The following is a 20346-nucleotide window of genomic DNA, read 5'->3' on the forward strand; positions in this document are numbered from 1 at the left end:
CGGTCTTGTCAAGATAATGCAAGTAATGCTGGTTCGTCGAGTCCTGCCCTGCCACCGTCGTCCTCTCCGTATGTGGGAGTTCAACCCGGAAGGACCGCGAACTGTTCAACAATTCTTCAGCCTGACGCTCAAAGAGATGTATGAATCAATCTTCGGATCACGAATAAAGTGTCCGGACAGCACCGAGGACGCGGGTATAAATTGCAACTGCCCGGATACCCAAGTAAGTAATTCCATTACCGAACACACCATCCTTTATGTTTATTGCAACATCATTTAAAAAATTGTTCTCTGCCAGGACTGGCTGAAGAAGGCAGAGAGGATTAGGTGTCCGACCCCTCTTTCCAAAGGCTCGCCGAATCCTTTGTTGACCAGGATGCTCGACCGCGCGCCATATCAGGTGCCATCAAAAGAGGATGAGGGGAGGAATAGAGAACCCATAGATGGGCCTCCTTTTTAGACATCCAGATTGGAGGAGTAGGTGCCTCCGTGAAGGAGGATAATCGGGGAGGGGAATCTAAAATCCCTTCTCCTCAAGGTAAGAAAAGGGCCGCCTCTAAAGACTTGGAAACGGAGGTTTCCAAACGAGGGACGAGAACCTCGCACGGGGGCCAGCTCTCCACCGAGCCATAAGTGAAAGAGTACTTTGGTTGACATACCCCGTTTTGTCTCTGAGGATGATAAGCAAAACATATTTGTTGCAGTCCGGCTCGCAGCCCTTCTCCACAAAGTTCGTCCTCAGTGGATCTTCCTCCGAAGATGATGGAGAGCGAGACGACTCCCCCTTCCTCCCTGTCACATGGGGCGGACGACCCCGAGGTGTCGTCATGGAGGATTTCTCCTGATCCACCAAGGCAAGAAGTTGATGCTTCGGCTGTCCAGAGTCTGGCATATCCGGCTCCCAAAGAGAGCTTTAGGAGGAGTCCGGGATTGTCCGGCACATAGTCGGACACACTAACGGGCCTTCTGGAGCGAGCGGCCATTTCAGAGACACATCATGCCCTGATGGGTACGGTGGTTGAGAGGATTTCATCCATGAAAAGCGGTTTGAATGAAGCTTTTACGAGTCTACTAAGAGGCTTTGAGGTAAGCAAAAATGTATTTTTGATGGTTCCACACATGCTAAGTGTGCTCTGTATAGATAGTAGCCCCTGAGACTCTGGCTGCCATCAACGTGGCGAACAGAGGATCGTAATCTCTGTTAATATGCACGCTGCTTTATGTGCAGGTGGCTAAGGGTCCGGCGGCCGACCGATCTGCTGATTTTGCCGAACTAAAGCGGTGGATGGATGTGGTCGATGCCGACATCGCGCTTCTTAATAAGCGGCTTGACGAGGCCCAGGGTATGTATATTTGGCTTGTCAGCAAAGTTTTAAGAGGAGCATGATGCTAGTATCTATAACATGTTGTGACTGCAGATGGAGCTGCTGCCGTGGAGACCCTTCGGGAGGAGCTTGCCCGAGCCAAGGAGCAAGCCCGAATAAGTGATGTGGCCGCTCTGAAGGTGGTCGATGAGTTAAGAGCCGAACAGGCTGCTCATCGCCGAAGCGAAGAAAAGATAGCCCAGATGGCTACCGAGCTGGAAGATGCCGCCAACCGCCATGAGCTCCTTAAAAAGGAAAATCAAGCAAAAGCGGCTGACCTGAAGAAGGCCCTGGAGGCAGCCAAGGAAACTCGCTCTGGAATGAGGGGGAAGAGGGAGGAGCTTCGTGAAGCCGGAGATATCGTGGCTGGAAAGCCTTATCTGTTGCGAATGAAATTTGGAGATCCGAAGTATGCCCCCCTGGATCAGTTGTGGACTGCGGTGGACGCATATGCGGACCTGGCAAAGAGTGCTGCTGATGCATCCGAGTTTTACAAAGATCGGAAAGACCATAAGGCTGAGATGTTATTATGGTCGTAGTTCAGTGCCCCGACGCGTCCGCTGCCATTGAATGAAAAGATGGCCTCATGGGCCGAACTCCACAGGTTGTCCAAGCTTGCTATGAGGTCTGTCGTGGATCATCTTTGGCCACAGGGACCAAGGCCGGACAACTATTTTGGATTGGTGCAACAATTCCTTGGTGTTGTGTCGCATATCGATGCTGTGAAGAGGTCGGCGTGCATAGAGGCTGCGCGGATGGCTCTTGCCCGTGTTAAAACATACTGGGCTAGGATGGAAGCCACCGCTATTGCAACCCCGAGTGCGGCGGACGGACAGGACCCGACCGAGCACTATTTCGAAGAAGTTTTAGAAGGCGCCCATTTAATAGAGGCTCAATGCTCGAAGAGCGCCATGTTCGAATGACATATATCGTGATTGTAAAGACAATGCTATTTTGATTATAAAGCTGTTTTTATACTTTTGCCCGAAAGTATTATAATGCCTCCTATACGGCTGTTTATGTATGTATATAACCTAGAAGTTTGCAGTCGTCGGCTTCATCCCCCACGCATATAATGCGGGGGTGTTCGAGAAAACGCATAGTCACACTTGATCCAATGTCTTGGTCCCATAAGGAGGTGATAGCGCAGCAAACCAGGCAATCAGACTATATAGCTTTAACACTTTCACTTAGCCATAGGAGTTTGATGGTGGGGCTACTATATAGCCCCTGGTACTTTCGCGTTTCAGCCGGATATGGTGCGCGTATGTACGTGACTGGGAAACCGATCCTTCGTTAATACGGAGGAAGCGCGAAGATTCCACTGGGTCATTGAGTGGTTGACCAATCTCGCGCTGTATCACGACAGTCAGTTTTCGGCTTTCTCTACTGAGGTGCTCATCCAGATGAACCGGGGCACAATCGCAGTAGTTCTCCCGGTGCCACCTTACCCGATAGAACGGAACATAAGGTAGCAAAACACGGGAGCCGAGCAAACCCAACATTTGACCAAAGACATGATTCGGAGCTGATGCATATAAGGCCAAACTCGCGATGCCGAACACTCCCTAAGCTATTCAGACTTTATAATGTGTACTGGGCTGAATGACGCCCTTGACAATAAGCCCTGAGTTTCCAGGTATGAGCAGTAGTCTGGTGTGACAAAAATGCTGAAAAAGCCAGTATCCCTTGAGGTTGTATAAAGTTTCCGGAGGGGAAGAACCAACAAGAGACATTAAAAAGGTTTACGCAGGGTCTTAATCTAAAAAGAAACCTTTGAGCGGGGCCCTGCTGCACGTCTGTGCCATTATCTCCATTGCCGTATCCTGGAAGGGCGTAGCACGATGATCATCTGTAAAAGGAAAAATCCAGGTGAAAGACTACGTGCGAGGAGTTCGTTAATCTGAATGAACCATGAAAGTGCAATATGTTATTATATTGATAGGGTCGAGCCAAACTATGGGCTCTTTGTGCGAGCAGCCCCTAGAATTTTTATGGGGAAATCCCAACTGGGTTGTTACATTGGGTGGAGTGCCGAACTCGTCTAACCGTGTCCGTGGTCCTGACGACCGGCCATTAGTCCTGGTTAGAGCGACCGCTTAGTGTTCGGCTGCTAGAGCCGCCACGTATTCTTCCGCGCGTAAGGAACACTCTGTATTTTTGCTAACTGTGATGACTCCGCGTGGGCCGGGCATCTTAAGTTTGATGTAGGCATAATGCGGTACTGCATTAAAATGAGCAAAGGCCATTCTTCTGAGTAGTGCGTGATAGCCACTTCGGAAAGGAGCAATGTCGAAGGTTAATTCCTCGCTTCTGAAGTTGTCGGGAGAACCGAATACAACCTCTAGTACTAGAGAGCCCGTACAGTGGGCCTCAATGCCTGGTATTACTCCTTTAAATGTAGTGTTACTTAGGCTAATCCTTGAAGGGTCTGTCCCCATTTTGCGGACAGTGTCCTGATATATCAGGTTTAGACTGCTGTCGCTGTCCATAAGGACTCATGTGAGATGGTATCCGTCAATTATTGGGTCGAGCACCAAGGCAGTCGATCCACAGTGCCGGATACTAGTCGGATGGTCCCTGCGGTCAAAGGTGATCGGCCAGGCCGACCAGGGATTAAATTTAGGGGCGACAGGATCCACAGTGTATACGTCTCGGAGTGCACGCTTGCGCGTTCTCTTTGGAATGCGAGTTACATAAATCATATTCACTATTTTGACTTCTGGTGGGAATTTCTCCAGTCCTCGAGTGTTCGGCTGATGAGGCTCGTCCTCATCTTCACTTGGCGTCTCCCTCCCATTTTGTTCAGCATTCAGTTTGTCGTCCTGTTTGAAAACCCAACACTCTCTGTGGGTGTGGTTTGCAGGTTTTTTGGGGGTGCCGTGAATCTGACATAATTTGTCTAGAATCTTGTTTAGGCTGGGCGGTCCGTCTCTGCTGCCTTTAAATGGCTTCTTCCATTGACCGAGTCGAGAGCCCCTGAATCCGGCATTGACTGCCGTGTTATCTGGGCTGTCATTATTGTTTTGACGCTTGTTTTTTTTTGCGTCGCGGCTTCCCGTTGCCATCCTTGACTTTGGATGTGCTTGGGTCGCTGGTGCCGCTACGGGCTAGCCAGCTGTCCTCGCCCGCGTAAAAGCGGGTCATAAGGCTTGTTAAGGCTGCCATCGTCCTCGGCTTTTCTTGGTCGAGGTTTCTGGCAAGCCATTCGTCTCGGATACTGTGTTTGAAAGCCGCTAAGGCTTCGGCGTCTCGGCAATCGACTATTTCATTCTTCTTGGTAAGGAATCTGTTCTAGAGCTTTCGGGCTGACTCTCGAGGCTGTTGAATTATGTGACTTAGGTCGTCTGTGTCCGGAGGTCGGACATAGGTCCCTTGAAAATTGGCCCTGAAAGCATCCTCGAGCTCTTCCCAACTTCCAATTGAGTTTTCGGGAAGGCTTTTCAGCCAGTGCCGAGTTAGTCCCTTTAATTTGAGGGGTAGGTATTTAATGGCGTGGAGATCGGATCTGCGAGCCATGTGGATATGAAAGATAAAGTCCTCGATCCAGACCCCAGAGTTTGTAGTTCAGTCGTATGCCTCTATATTCACAGGTTTAAATCATTCCATAAATTCATGATCCAGTACCTCATCGGTGGAGCACAAGGGGTGTGTGGCACCCCTGTATTTGGTTGTGTCGTGGCATGCTGTCGACTATTGTTGTGTTCGGTTCTGATTCCAAGCTGGTGCTCGATCAATGTGATCATTTCGGTAGCTTTGATCCTGTGCCGGAGCACGCTTCCTAGATCCATAGATGGACCTGGCCATACCGGACTTTCTGTCCAGGAGCTCACGTAAATCGTGTGCTGACTTGTGGGCGGCATCATTAGCCATCTTGTCACAACCATGGGGCAGTCGGTCCGGCTGATCGGTCATTTTCGGCTGAGTGGGCTCTACGTCCTCGTCGTCAAATTCGGGTAGCAGCTTGCGCTTTGGATAGCTCTTTGTGTGGCGATCGTCGCCGTATTTTTCTTCTGTGTCGAGCACTTTGTTCCACCTGCGGTTGAGCGTATCCTGCGCGGCCTTAAGCCTTTGCTTCTGCTTCTTTAGGCACCTCGCGGTGGCAATAAGCCTTCTGTGGAGGTTCTCTTGTTCCAAGAGATTTTCTAGGATGATGAGTGCATCATCGTCCGGGCTGTTCTCCTCTCCGAAGACAGGTTGTTGAATTTTACCCTCGGGATCGGCATTATCTGACATCGGCTCCGGACTGTTTTCACTGTCCCCTAGCTCACCCTGCTCTATTGCTGGGTCCTTGGGGTCGTCGTTTCCTTTGGAATCAACTGGGGTATTATTATTTCTTGCGCTGTTGTCGCTGTTTTTACTGTGGCGGGATTTAGAGCGACGTCTATGGTGCCGCTTTGGTGGCTTATTGAGGGGATTATCCTTCATTGTATCGTCACCATTGCCTTATTTTGATGTGTCCACCATGTATATATCATATGATGAGGGGGCAGTCCAGCGCCAAGTGGGTGGTGGTTCCTGTTCTTCTCCCGCGTCGTTGTAAATACCGTCGACGTCTTCGGAGTCGAAATCGAGTGTGCCTGTTAAGTCATCGACAGTGGCTATGAAGTGGGTGGTGGGTGGGGAACGAATTTCTTCGTCGTCCGCTTCCCACTTGAGTCGAACATAGTTCGGCTAGGAATCTCTTGACAAGGAAAGAGACCTGAATGAGTTTAGCACATCACCTAAGGGCGAGTGCTGAAAAATATCCGCGACAATGAACTCCATGACTAGCGTCCAATTAGATTCGACAGGCACGGACGCACGCGGTTCGGATCCTATAACCGGAGACGAGTCCGAGGGTCCGATGCCACCACTTTCACAGGAGGTGGGATCAGTTTTCAGCTCCAACACCGATGAGTGTGCGGCTTCCATGGCGGGGTCCATCCACCCGCCTTCGGAAGGCACGATCTGCTCCAGATTGCCTCCTGGTGCCACCGCAGGCGCGATCTCCCAAATACTGTCCGACGGCAGATCAAAGTCATGCCCGTCGTGACCGTTGGGCGTGCCTAGCATGGTCTCGAATCCGTCAAAGATCAAGTCCCCGCGGATGTCGGCAGTATAGTTTAAGCTTCCAAACCTGACCTAGTGGACAGGGGCATAGTTATCGATCTGCTCCACATGGCCAAGTGAGTTGGCCCGCATTACGAAGCCGCTGAATACGAAGATCTGTCCGGGGAGGAAAACCTCCTCCTGGACTGCATCGTTGAAGAAGCTCGAAGGGTCCATCAAGCATTACAGCAACGACACAGTTGAACTCTCAATGAAAGCACCAATGTCGGTGTCAAAACCGGCGGATCTTGGGTAGGGGGTCCCGAACTGTGCGTCTAAGCCTAATGGTAACAGGAGGCAGGGGACACGATATTTTACCCAGGTTCAGGCCCTCTCGATGGAGGGAATACCCTATTTCCTGCTTGATTGATCTTGATGATACGAGTATTACAAGAGTTGATCTACCACGAGATCGTAGAGGCTAAACCCTAGAAGAGCCTATGATTATGATTGTTGTTATCCTACGGACAAAACCCTCCGGTTTATATAGACACGGGAGGGGGCTAGGGTTACACAGAGTCGGTTACAGAGAAGGAAATCTACATATCCGAATATCCAAGCTTGCCTTCCACGCAAAGGAGAGTCCCATCCGGACATGGGACGAAGTCTTCAATCCTGTACCTTCATAGTCCAATAGTCCGGCCAAAGTATATAGTCCGACTGTCCGAGGACCCCTTAATCCAGGACTCCCTCACCAGGCCTCCTCTTCACCAATTGCCTTGCATCTGTCCTTGTTAAAGCGACATAGAAACTGCTTGACCGACTTAAACTTGGGATTCACATTAAGAGTGTGCTCAGCAGGTTCCCTCGGTACACCTGGCATGTCAGAAGGCTTCCATGCAAAATATGTCCCGATTCTCATAGATGAACTCGATGAGCGCGCTTTCCTATTTCGGATCCGTATTAGCACTGATGCTGAACTGCTTTGATGAATCGCCAAGAACAAAACCAACCATCTTAGTATCATCTGCCAATTGAAACTTCATTAAGGGCTCATTCTCTGTGGTTGGCTTCTTCAAAGGCGTCATATCCGCCGAGTCAACATTGTCTTTATAAAACTTCAACTCCTTAGCGGCACAAGCCGACTCAGCATAAGCAGCATCACCCTCTTCACAATCTAGAGCAATTTTTCTATTACCATGCACCGTGATGGTGCCCTTATGACCCGACATCTTAAGATGCAAATAAACATGACACAGCCATGCCATAAACTTGGCGTAAGTCGGCCGCCCGAACAAAGCATGATACGGGCTCCTGATCTTCACCACCTCAAAGGTCAACTTCTGAGCTCTGGAATCATTGTCATCTCCAGAAGCAACATCTAGTGTTATCTTACCCACTGGATATGCCGACTTACCAGGCACCACTCCATGGAAAACAGTAGAAGACGGCTTAAGATCTTTGTCAGTCAAATTCATACGACAAAAGGTCTCATAGTAAAGGATATTGATACTGTTGCCCCCATCCATGAGCACTTTCGTGAGCTTATATCCTCCTACCTGTGGAGCAACCACCAATGCCAATTGACCTGGATTGTCAACCCAGGGCGGGTGATCCTCACAGCTCCATACAATAGGCTGCTCAGACCACCTTAAATAATGAGGCACCGCCGGCTCAACAGCGTTCACCACTCGTTTATGGATTTTCTGATCTCGCTTGCACAAGCTTGTGGTGAACACATGATACTGACCACCATTCAGCTGCTTTGGATTACTCTGATAACTGGACTGCAGCTGCTGATTCCGTTGGCCAGATTGCTGATTAAAACCACCGTGATTCCCTTGGCCTTGAAAGCCAGAGTTTGAGCCGCCACCTCCAAAGCCAGGTCCATGAGAACCGGAACCTGAACCGCCGTTCGGTCCATGATTGTTCTGATTTTTTTTAGAATTTCTATACTCCCTCATGATGAAGCAATCCTTCCACAAATGACCGGTCGGCTTATCCTGGGTCCCATGTTTCGGACAAGGCTGATTCATCATAGCTTCAAGGTTGAACTTTGGCCCTCCAAACTGGGGCGCTTGAGCTTTCCCCTTACGATGCTGGTTATCATTTTGTGTGCTGGTGTTATCCACAAAATCTAAACTGCCGTCGGCCTTACGCTTAACATTACCACCTTGACCCACCATGTTATGTTGTCCCTTTGCATTTCCACCCTTATTCCCCTTCCCAGTAATCTCATCATCAGACTCGGGATCTTTAGTGCTATCAGAGTCAGCATACTTGACAAGAGCCTCCATGAGCTCCCCCATATCATTGCAATAACGCTTAAGCCGCCCCAATTTTTGCTTAAGGGGAAGGAAGCGATAATTCTTCTCTAACATTAGGACTGCTGAACCAGCGTTGATACTGCCGACGAGTGTATAACAGATGAAATCCGGTGCACCCAATTGGTTGTTGACCCTCCTTCACCTTGAACGTAAGAATCCAAATCCAGAATCGACATAGGCTGCTTGCATGTGTCTTTAAAATTTTGGATAAAATGCCTCTTCAACTCTTCCCATGATCCAATGGAGTTAGCGGGTAGGCTTTTCAACCAAGTACGAGCCGGCCCATCCAACATCATGGTGAAATACTTAGCACACGCAACATCACTAACATCTAGCATCTCCATAGCCATCTCATAACTCTCAATCCAAGCCTCTAGGGGCTGATCCGCCATGTAGTTAGGCACCTTACGGGGGCCCTTGAAATCCTTAGGCAAGCGCGCATTGCATAGAGGCGGCACTAAACATGGCACACCCAAGGTTCTAGAGGTCACTCCTACCTCCATGGACGTTGATGGATAAACTGGAGATTGTTGTTGAGCCGACAACTGAGCCGAAGCTCTGCCTCACGCCATGCTCTGCCCTGGCCAACCCAAGCCTGAGCATCATTACCAGCGCGTGGCGGGTCAGGCCTACGAGGCTGATTGCGGTGCCGTTCACTGCTAGACATGGCCGGTTCATCAATATGCCCGCTATAACTCCTGCTTGGACATGGTGTTGAGCGGATACAATCACGACTGTACAAATAAGCCGCCTGTTGGGACACAACCGTCTGAAGAAGTTCTCTGGCTCGCTGTATTTCCATTGCTGCTGGTGACTCATCTGAGCTGGGAGAGCCGACAGCCAAGTAGGCGCAGCTATCATGTTATCCAAGGGGTTAGAAAAATGCCCCGGGGGCGTCGAAACATGCTGAGGAGGGATCAAGTTCAAACGTGGGGGGTCTGTAGCACGTGGCTGAACCGGTTCTCCAGTCGTCGGTGCCTCAACGGCCCGATCCACACCGGGCGGGTTACTGGCTCCCACCCCTCGCGTGTTGAAAAGGTTCCTCGCATCGTAAGTCGGGGTCAGCCTGCTGATACGTCCATTCTGTATCATGCTTTTATATCGATATTTATTGCATTATGGGCTGTTGTTACACATTATGTCACAATACTTATGGTTATTCTCTCTTATTTTACAAGGTTTATCATGAAGAGGGAGAATGCCGGCAGCTGGGATTCTGGCTGGAATAGGAGCAAATATTGGAAACCTATTCTGCACAGCTCCAAAAGTCCCGAAACTCCACGAAAGTCATTTTTGGAATTAATAGGAATTATTGAGAAAAGAAAGTACCAGAGGGGGCCCACACCCTGGCCACGAGGGTGGGGGGTGTGCCCCCACCCCCCTACTGGGCGTGCCCCCCTGTCTCGTGGGCCCCCTATTGGCCCTCCGGTGCCCATCTTCTGCTATATGAAGGCTTTTACCCTGGAAAAAAAATCATAAGCTAGCTTACGGGACGAAACTCCGCCCCCACAAGGCGGAACCTTGGTGGAACCAATCTAGGGCTCCGGCCGAGCTGTTCTGCCGAGGAAACTTCCCTTCGGGAGGGGGAAATCATCACCATCGTCATCACCAATAATCCTCTCATCGGGAGGGGGTCAATCTCCATCAAAATCTTCACCAGCACCATCTCCTCTCAAAACCCTAGTTCATCTCTTGTATCCAATCTTGTACCAAAACCACAAATTGGTACCTGTGGGTTGTTAGTAGTGTTGATTACTCCTTGTAGTTGATGCTAATTGGTTTACTTGGTGGAAGATCATATGTTCAGATCCTTAATGCATATTAATACTCCTCTGATCATGAACATGAATATGCTTTGTGAGTAGTTACGTTTGTTCCTGAGGACATGGGTGAAGTCTTGCTATTAGTAGTCATGTGAATTTGGTATTCGCTCGATATTTTGATGAGATGTATGTTGTCTCTCATCTAGTGGTGTTATGTGAACGTTGACTACATGACACTTCATCATTATTTGGGCCTAGAGGAAGGCATTAGGAAGTAATAAGTAGATGATGGGTTGCTAGAGTGACAAAAGCTTAAACCCTAGTTTATGCGTTGCTTCGTAAGGGGCTGATTTGGATCCACTAGTTGCATTCTATGGTTAGGTTTACCTTAATACTTCTTTTGTAGTCGCGGATGCTTGCAATAGGTGTTAATCATTAGTGGGATGCTTGTCCAAGAAAGGGCAGTACCCAAGCACCGGTCCACCCACATATCAAATTATCAAAGTACCGAACGCGAATCATATGAGCATGATGAAAACTAGCTTGACGATAATTCCCATGTGTCCTCGGGAGCGCTTTTCTCATTATAAGAAATTGTCCAGGCTTGTACTTTGCTACAAAAAGGATTGGGCCACCTTTCTGCACCTTATTTACTTTCATTGCTTGTTACCCGTTACAAATTATCTTATCACAAAACTATCTGTTACCTACAATTTCATTGCTTGCAGAGAATACCTTACTGAAAACCGCTTGTCATTTCCTTCTGCTCCTCGTTGGGTTTGACACTCTTACTTATCGAAAGGAATACGATAGATCCCCTACACTTGTGGGTCATCAAGACTCTTTTCTGGCGCTGTTGCCGGGGAGTGAAGCGCCTTTGGTGAGTGGAACTTGGTAAGGAAACATTTATATAGTGTGCTGAAATTTTCTGTCACTTGTTACTATGGAAACTAATCCTTTGACGGGCTTGTTCGGGGCATCTTCTCCCCGACCAATAGAGCAAAGAGTTGCTCCTCAACCTACTCAACGTACTGAAAATGTTTGCTTTGAGATTCCTTCGGGTATGATAGAGAAACTGCTAGCTAATCCGTTTGCAGGAGATGGAACATTGCATCCCGATTTACACCTTATCTATGTGGATGAAGTTTGTGGATTATTTAAGCTTGCAGGTATACCCGATGATGTTGTCAAATGGAAGTTCTTCCCTTTATCTTTGAAGGGAGATTCATTGACATGGTATAGGCTATGTGATGATACGGGATCTTGGAACTATAAACGATTGAAGTTAGAATTTCACCAGAAGTTCTATCCTATGCATCTTGTTCATCGTGATCATAATTACATATATAATTTCTGGCCTTGAGAAGGAGAAAGCATCGCTCAAGCTTGGGGGAGGCTTAAGTCAATGTTATATTCATGCCCCAATCATGAGCTCTCAAGAGAAATGATTATTCAAAAAATTTATGCTCGGCTTTCTCTCAGTGATCGCACCATGCTTGATACTTCCTGTGCAGGTTCTTATATGCTGAAAACTACTGAATTCAAGTGGGATTTACTGGAAAGAATTAAACGCAACTCTGAAGATTGGGGTTCCTATGATGGTAAGGAGTCAGGTATGACACCTAAGTTTGATTTTGTTAAATCTTTTATGGATACCGATGCTTTTCGTGGATTTAGCGCTAAATATGGACTTGACTCTGAGATAGTAGCTTATTTTTGTGAATCTTTTGCTACTCACGTTGATCTCCCTAAGGAGAAGTGGTTTAAATGTAATCCTCCCATTGAAGTAAAAGTAGTTGCACCTATTACAGTTGAAGAAAAGACTATCACTTATAATGATCCTATTGTTCCTACTACTTAAATTGAGAAACCACCCTTCCCTGTTAGAATAAAGGATCATGCTAAAGCTTCAACTGTTGTTCGTAAGAGTAATATTAGAACATATACACCTCCTGAGCAAATTAAAGTTGAACCTAGTATTGCTATGGTTAAAGATCTCTGGTATGATAATATAGATGGGCATGTTATTTACTTCTATGATGAAGCTGCTAATATTGCTAAACCCGATGCTAAGATACATAGACCTGTTGTAGGCATTCCTGTTATTTCTGTTAAAATATGAGATCATTGTTATCATGGCTTATGTGATATGGGTGCTAGTGCTAGTGCAATACCCTTTTCCTTATATGAAGAAATTATTGATGATATTGCACCCGCTGAGTTGGAAGATATTGATGTTACAATTAAGCTTGCCAATAGAGATACTATTACACCATTTGGGATTGTTAGAGATGTTGAAGTCTTGTGTGGGAAACTTAAATATCCTGCTGATTTTCTTGTTCTTGGTTCCCCACAAGATGACTTTTGTCCCATTACATTTGGCAGACCCTTCTTGAATACTGTTAATGCTAGGATTGATTGCAAAAAGGATGTTGTTACAATTGGCTTAGGGGATATGTCTCATGAGTTTAATTTTGCTAAGTTTCATAGACAACCCCATGATAAAGAATTACCTAGTAAGGGTGAAATTATTGGTCTTGCTTCTATTGCTGTGCCTCCTACTGATCCGTTAGAACAATATTTGCTGGACCATGAAAATGATATGTTTATGATTGAAAGAAGGGAAATAGATGAAGTATTCCTTAAACAGGGTCCTATTCTGAAACACAACTTACCTGTTGAAATCCTAGGGGATCCTCCCCCACCCAAGGGTGATCCCGTGTTTGAGCTTAAACCTTTACCTGATAATCTTAAATATGCTTATCTTGATGAAAATAAGATATATCCTGTTATTATTAGTGCTAACCTTTCAGAGCAGGAGGAGGAAAGGTATTGAAAACTCTAAAGAAAGCACCGTGCTGCTATTGGATATACTCTTGATGACCTTAAGGGCATTAGTCCCACTCTATGCCAACACAAAATTAAATTGGACGAAGGTTCCAAACCAGTTAGAGATCATCAATGAAGGTTAAATCCTAAGATGAAAGAAGTGGTAAGAAAGGAGATACTAAAGCTCCTTGAGGCAGGTATAATTTATCCCATTGCTGATAGTGATTGGGTAAGTCTTTTCCATTGCGTCCCTAAGAAGGGAGGTATTATTGTTGTTCCTAATGATAAAGATGAATTGATTCCGCAAAGAATTATTACAGGTTATAGGATGGTAATTGATTTCCGTAAATTAAATAAGGCTACTAAGAAAGATCATTACCCTTTATCTTTTATTGATCAAATGCTAGAAAGACTATCCAAACATACACATTTCTGCTTTCTAGATGGTTATTCTGGTTTCTCTCAAATACCTGTGTCAGCGGATGATCAATCAAAAACTAATTTTACTTGCCCTTTCGGTACTTTTGCTTATATACGTATGCCTTTTGGTTTATGTAATGCACCTACTACCTTTCAAAGATGCATGATGGCTATATTCTCTGACTTTTGTGAAAAGATTTGTGAGGTATTCATGGATGATTTCTCCATTTATGGATCCTCTTTTGATGATTGCTTGAGCAACCTTGATCGAGTTTTGCAGAGATGTGAAGACACTAGTCTCGTCTTGAATTGGGAAAAGTGCCACTTTATGGTTAATGAAGGCATTGTCTTGGGGCATAAAATTTCTGAAATAGGTATTGAAGTTTATAAAACTAAAGTTGATGCTATTGAAAAGATGCCGTGTCCCAAGGACATTAAAGGTATAAGAAGTTTCCTTGGTCATGCCGGTTTTTATAGGAGGTTCATTAAGGACTTTTCTAAAATCTCTAGGCCTCTGACTAATTTATTGCAAAAAGATATTCCTTTTGCATTTGATGATGATTGTGTAGAAGCATTTGAAATACTTAAGAAAGCTTTGATCACCGCACCTATTGTTCAGCCACTTGATTGGAATTTACCCTTTGAAATTATGTTTGATGCTAGTGATTATGCTGTAGGTGCTGTTCTAGGGCAAAGAGTTGATAAGAAATTAAATGTTATCCAGTATGCTAGTAAAACTCTTGATACTGCCCAGAGAAATTATGCTACTACTAAAAAAGAATTCTTAGCAGTTGTATTTGCTTGTGATAAGTTCAGACCTTATATTGTTGATTCTAAAGTTAATATTCACACTGATCATGCTGCTATTAAATATCTTATGGAAAAGAAAATGCTAAACCTAGACTTATTAGATGGGTTCTCCTGCTACAAGAATTTGATTTGCATATTATTGATAGAAAGGGAGATGAGAACACTGTTGCAGACAACTTGTCTAGGTTAGAGAATGTTCTTGATGACCCACTACCTATTGATGATAGCTTTCCTGATGAACAATTAGCGGTCATTAATGCTTCTCATACTGCTCCATGGTATGCTGATTATGCTAATTACATTGTTGCTAAATTTATACCACCTAGTTTCACATACCAGCAAAAGAAAAAGTTCTTTTATGATTTAAGACATTACTTCTGGGATGACCCGCACCTTTGTAAAGAAGGAGTAGATAGCGTGTAGACGTTCTGTACCTGAGCATGAATAGGAACAAATCCTACGCAAGTGTCACTCTGAACCATATGGAGGACATCACGCTGGAGATAGAACTTCACACAAGGTATTGCAATCCGGTTTTTATTGGACTACTCTCTTAAAATATGCTCGTAAGTTTGTCTTGTCTTGTGATGAATGTCAAAGAATTGTTAATATTAGTAGATGTCAAGAAATGCCTATGAATTATTCTCTTGTTATTGAACCATTTCATGTTTGGGGCTTCGATTATATGGGACCTTTTCCCGCCTCTAATGGATATACACATATTTTAGTTGTTGTTGATTACGTTACTAAGTGGGTAGAAGCTATTCCAACTAGTAGTGCTGATCATAGCACTTCTATTAAGATGCTTAAAGAAGTTATTTTTCCGAGGTTTGGAGTCCCTAGATATCTCATGACTGATGGTGGTTCATATTTTATTCGTGGTGCTTTTCGTAAAATGCTTGCTAAATATGATGTTAATCATAGAATTGCATCTCCTTATCACCCACAGTCTAGCGGTCAAGTAGAGTTGAGTAATAGAGAGCTCAAATTAATTTTGCAAAAGACTGTCAATAGATCTAGAAAGAATTGGTCCAAGAAACTTGATGATGCATTATGGGCCTATAGAACTACATATAAAAATCCTATGGGTATGTCTCCGTATAAGATGGTTTATGGAAAAGCATGTCACTTACCTCTCGAACTTGAACATAAAGCATATTGGGCTATTAAAGAGCTCAACTATGACTTCAAACTTGCCAGTGAGAAGAGGTTATTTGATATTAGCTCACCCGATGAATGGAGAACCCAAGCCTATGAGAATGCCAAGTTGTTCAAAGAAAAAGTTAAAAGATGGCATGACAAAAGGATACAAAAGCGAGAATTTAACATAGGTGATTATGTGTTGCTATTCAACTCTCGTTTAAGATTTTTTTGCAGGAAAACTTCTCTCTAAGTGGGAAGGTCCTTACGTTATGGAGGAGGTCTATCGTTCTGGTGCCATAAAAATCAACAACTTCGAAGGCACAAATCCGAAGGTGGTGAACGGTCAAAGAATCAAATATTATATCTCAGGTAATCCTATAAATGTTGAAACTAATATTATTGAAACCATAACCCCGGAGGAATACATAAGGGACACTTTCGAGAACATTTCAGACTCCGAAAAGGAATAGGTATGTAGTACGGTAAGTAAACCGACTCCAAAACAACTCTAATGGCAATTTTTCTCCGTTTTGGAATATTTAAGAATTTAGGAAATCAAGAAGTAATCCGGGAAGGACACGAGGCCTCCACGAGGGTGGAGGGAGCGCCCACCCTTACTAGGCGCGCCCCCTGCCTCGTGGGCACCTCGTGTGCCTCCCAGACTCCGTTTTCTTGCACAATACTTCTTTTGGTCGGTAAAAATTCATTATATAATCTCCCGGAGGTTTTGACCGCTGTATCACGCAAATATCTCATTTTTTTTCCTTTGAGCTGTTTTTCTGATAGGTCTAGAGCATCATGACGTCACCCTCCTCCAACAATGAAGACAAGGATGCTTGGCTATTGAAGATAGAGCTAAAAAGAGAAGAACCGGAGGAGATCAACATGGATGAAGGGATCAAGAAGGCCATGGAGGATCAAGCTCTGGCGGCGGAAGAAGAAAACATCCCTTAACCTCTACCTAACCTCTTTACCCCAACTGAGATTAAAGCATTCTGGATGATTGAGTTAGCTCGCATACAAAACAAGTATCTTACACAGGAAAATATTTTGTTGAAGGATCATATCGTCGCACTCAAGGGCACTATCTGCAAGTTGGAGGAGCTTTTACGCTCGATGTGCGATTATCCACCATCATCATCACCACCTTCATCACCTTCGAGGACATAATCACATGGGTATGGGCACTCCCCTTGGCAACCGCAAGCTTGGGGGAGGTGCCCCGGTATCTTATCACCATCACACTCCTATATTTACCATTTTACTTAGTTCAATCCTTTTAGTAATATCTTGATCTAGTAGAATAAAGTTTTGGTTTGAATTGGTTTTGAGTTTTGCTTTGTGATCTCTCTATGTAATCGAGTTTGTGAGCTATATAATAAAGATTAGTGTTGAGTCAAGGGCTTTGCTGTCTTGCTATGATCTTGAGAAAATAGAAATAATAAAAAGAATAAAAGAGTTCATATTGATCTTATGGATAGTAATGACTTCACATAAAAAGAGTATGGGGCTTAAAAGTTGTTGAAAGTTGACAAACATAGTTTTGGTCATCATTGCAATTAATAGGAAGTAATAAAGAAATAGAGGTTCTCACATATAAATATACTATCTTGGACATCTTTTATGATTGTGAGCACTCATTAAGTATGACATGCTAAAGAGTTGATGTTGGACAACCAAGACAACGTAATGGTTTGTGTCTTCTCACATCTCAGTTAAAGTATATTGTCATGGATCATTCAAACATGCTGAGCTTGCCTTTCCCCCTCATGCTAGCCAAAAATTCCTTGCACCAAGTAGAGATACTACTTGTGCTTCTAAATATCCTTAAACCCAGTTTTTCCATGAGAGTCCACCATACCTACCTATAGATTGAGTAAGATCCTTCAAGTAAGTTGTCATGTTGCAAGCAATAAAAATTGCTCTCTAAATATGTATGACTTATTAGTGCGGAGAAAATAAGCTTTATAGGATCGTGTGATATGGAAGTAATAAAAGCGACAGACTGCATAATAAAGGTTCATATCACAAGTGGCAATATAAAGTGATGTTCTTTTGCATTAAGATTTCATGCATCCAACCCTAAAAGCACATGACAACCTCTGCTTCCCTCTGCAAAGGGCCTATCTTTTACTTTATACCTTTTGCTTTATGCAAGAGTCAAGGTGATCTTCACCTTTCCCTTTTTTTCATTTTATCCTTTGGCAAGCACCTCGTGTTGGAAAGATCCTGATATATATATCCAATTGGATGTAAGTTAGCATGAACTATTATTGTTGACATCACCCAAAGGTGAATGTGTTGGGAGGCAACACTATAAGCCCCTATCTTTCTCAGTGTTGGATTAAAACTCCATAACCATAAGTATTGCATGAGTGTTAGCAATTGTAGACGACTATATGATAGTTGAGTATGTGGACTTGCTGAAAAGCTCTATTCTTGACTCTTTCTGATGTTATGATAAATTGCAATTGCTTCAATGACTGAAATTATAGTTTGTTAGTTCTCAATGAAGTTTCTGAACCATACTTGACATTGTGAATAGATTGTTACTTGAGCATAAGAAATCATATGAGAAAATCTAGATATGTTGCTGTTATAAGAATGATCATGATGCCCTCATGTCTGTATTTTATTTTATCGACACCTCTATCTCTAAACATGTGGGCATATTTCTCGATATCGGCTTCCGCTTGAGGACAAGCGAGGTCTAAGCTTGGGGGAGTTGATACATCCATTTTGTATCATGCTTTTATATCGATATTTATTGCATTATGGGGTGTTGTTACACGTTATGTCACAATACTTATGGCTATTCTCTCTTATTTTACAAGGTTTATCATGAAGAGGGAGAATGCCGGTAGCTGGGATTCTGGCTGGAAAAGGAGCAAATATTGGAAACCTATTATGCACGGCTCCAAAAGTCCTGAAACTCCACGAAAGTCATTTTTAGAATTAATAAGAATTATTGAGAAAAGAAAGTACCAGAGGGGGCCCACTGTCAGTGTCAAAACTAGCGGATCTCGGGTAGGGTGTCCTGATCTGTGCGTCTAAGGATAATGGTAACAGGAGGCAAGGGACACGATGTTTTACCCAGGTTCGGGCCCTCTCGATGGAGGTAAAACCCTACTTGAGTTGATCTACCACGAGATCGTAGAGGCTAAACCCTAGAAGCTAGCCTATGATGATTATGATTCTGATCGTCCCTCTAAGGACTAAACCCTCTGGTTTATATAGACACCAGAGGGGGATAGGGTTTACACGGAGTCGGTTACAAAGAAGGAAATATAATATCCGGATCGCCAAGCTTGTCTTCCACGCAAAGGAGAGTCCCATCCAGACACGGGATGGAGTCTTGAGTCTTGTATCTTCACGGTCCAACATTCCAGCTGTCCGGATACCCCCTAATCTAGGACTCCCTTAGTAGCCCCTGAACCAGGCTTCACTGACGATGAGTCCGGCGCGTAGTTTGTCTTTGGCATTGCAAGGTGGGTTCCTTCTCCGAATACTCCAAAATAATTATCGAACACTTGGATCGTGTCCGGATCTGCAAGATGATCTTCATACACCACCGTAGAGAGAATGATATTTCACAAATATAATCTGCTGACAACTTTAGACAAAGTGACATGACACTACGGTCGGGTCATTATTCGAACCGTTTTCCCAGAACCAGCCATAGCGCATATTGCGAGGCGGTTTCCTTGGCACGTCTTGTCACAGCAGAGATCATGTCCCCTTATTACGGTATTTCCATAAATACGGGTATGGGTAACCCAACCGCGCAATCAATCGTGGCGCTTGGGAAATAAGCGATTCTCAACGGGAAAGTGGGGAGGCGCACCATTCTCGTCGCTTCTATAAAGGGATAAGGATTCCCCATTTTCACCCATGCCTTCTTCCTCCTCTGCTTATCCATTCCCACACCCTCGAGCTCCAGCGCCCTGGTTCACACTTTCTCCGCACAGCCAAACATGTCCGGAGCAGGAGGCAAGTCGGTAGCCTCCAGCGTGAAGGCAGAGCATATTGCGAAGCTCCGGGCGGCCGGATACTTGGCCGCAGACATCGCGCACCGGCTACCGGACGAAGGGCAGGTCACTCCAACTCCGGAACCCCATGAGAGGGTCATATTTCTCGCCCACTTCGTTCGTGGACTGGGATTTCCACTTCATCCCTTCGTCCGCAGGCTTATGTTCTATTACGGGTTAGATTTTCACGATCTAGCCCCGGACGCTATCCTCCATATTCCGTCGTTCATCATTGTGTGTGAAGCTTTTCTCCACGTCACTCACTACTAGGAAAATGCTTATAGGTAGACATTTAGCAGTAGCGTTGGTTAGATACCCCTCGCTACTGCTATTTAGCAGTAGCGCCGGCCAGCATCAGCGACAAGTGCACGTTAGCAGTAGCGCTGGATTTCACGGCCAGCAGTACTGCTAATGGGCCACGCTCTCGGCCCCCCATTCCAGCTTTAGCTATAGCGCTGGGCCCCCTCCCCCACGCTGCCGCTAAGCCCACCTATTCCTCCCGCGCCGGCCCGCGCACCACCCCTCTCCCCTCACTCACACTCACACGCTCACACCAACAGATCGAATCCCTCAGTCATCCCCCGATCCGGTCGCCGCCCCTGCGTCCTACTCCGGCCGCCCTCCCTCGCGC

This window comes from Triticum aestivum, chromosome 2B (assembly GCF_018294505.1).
Source record: "Triticum aestivum cultivar Chinese Spring chromosome 2B, IWGSC CS RefSeq v2.1, whole genome shotgun sequence".
Classification (NCBI taxonomy): domain Eukaryota; kingdom Viridiplantae; phylum Streptophyta; class Magnoliopsida; order Poales; family Poaceae; genus Triticum; species Triticum aestivum.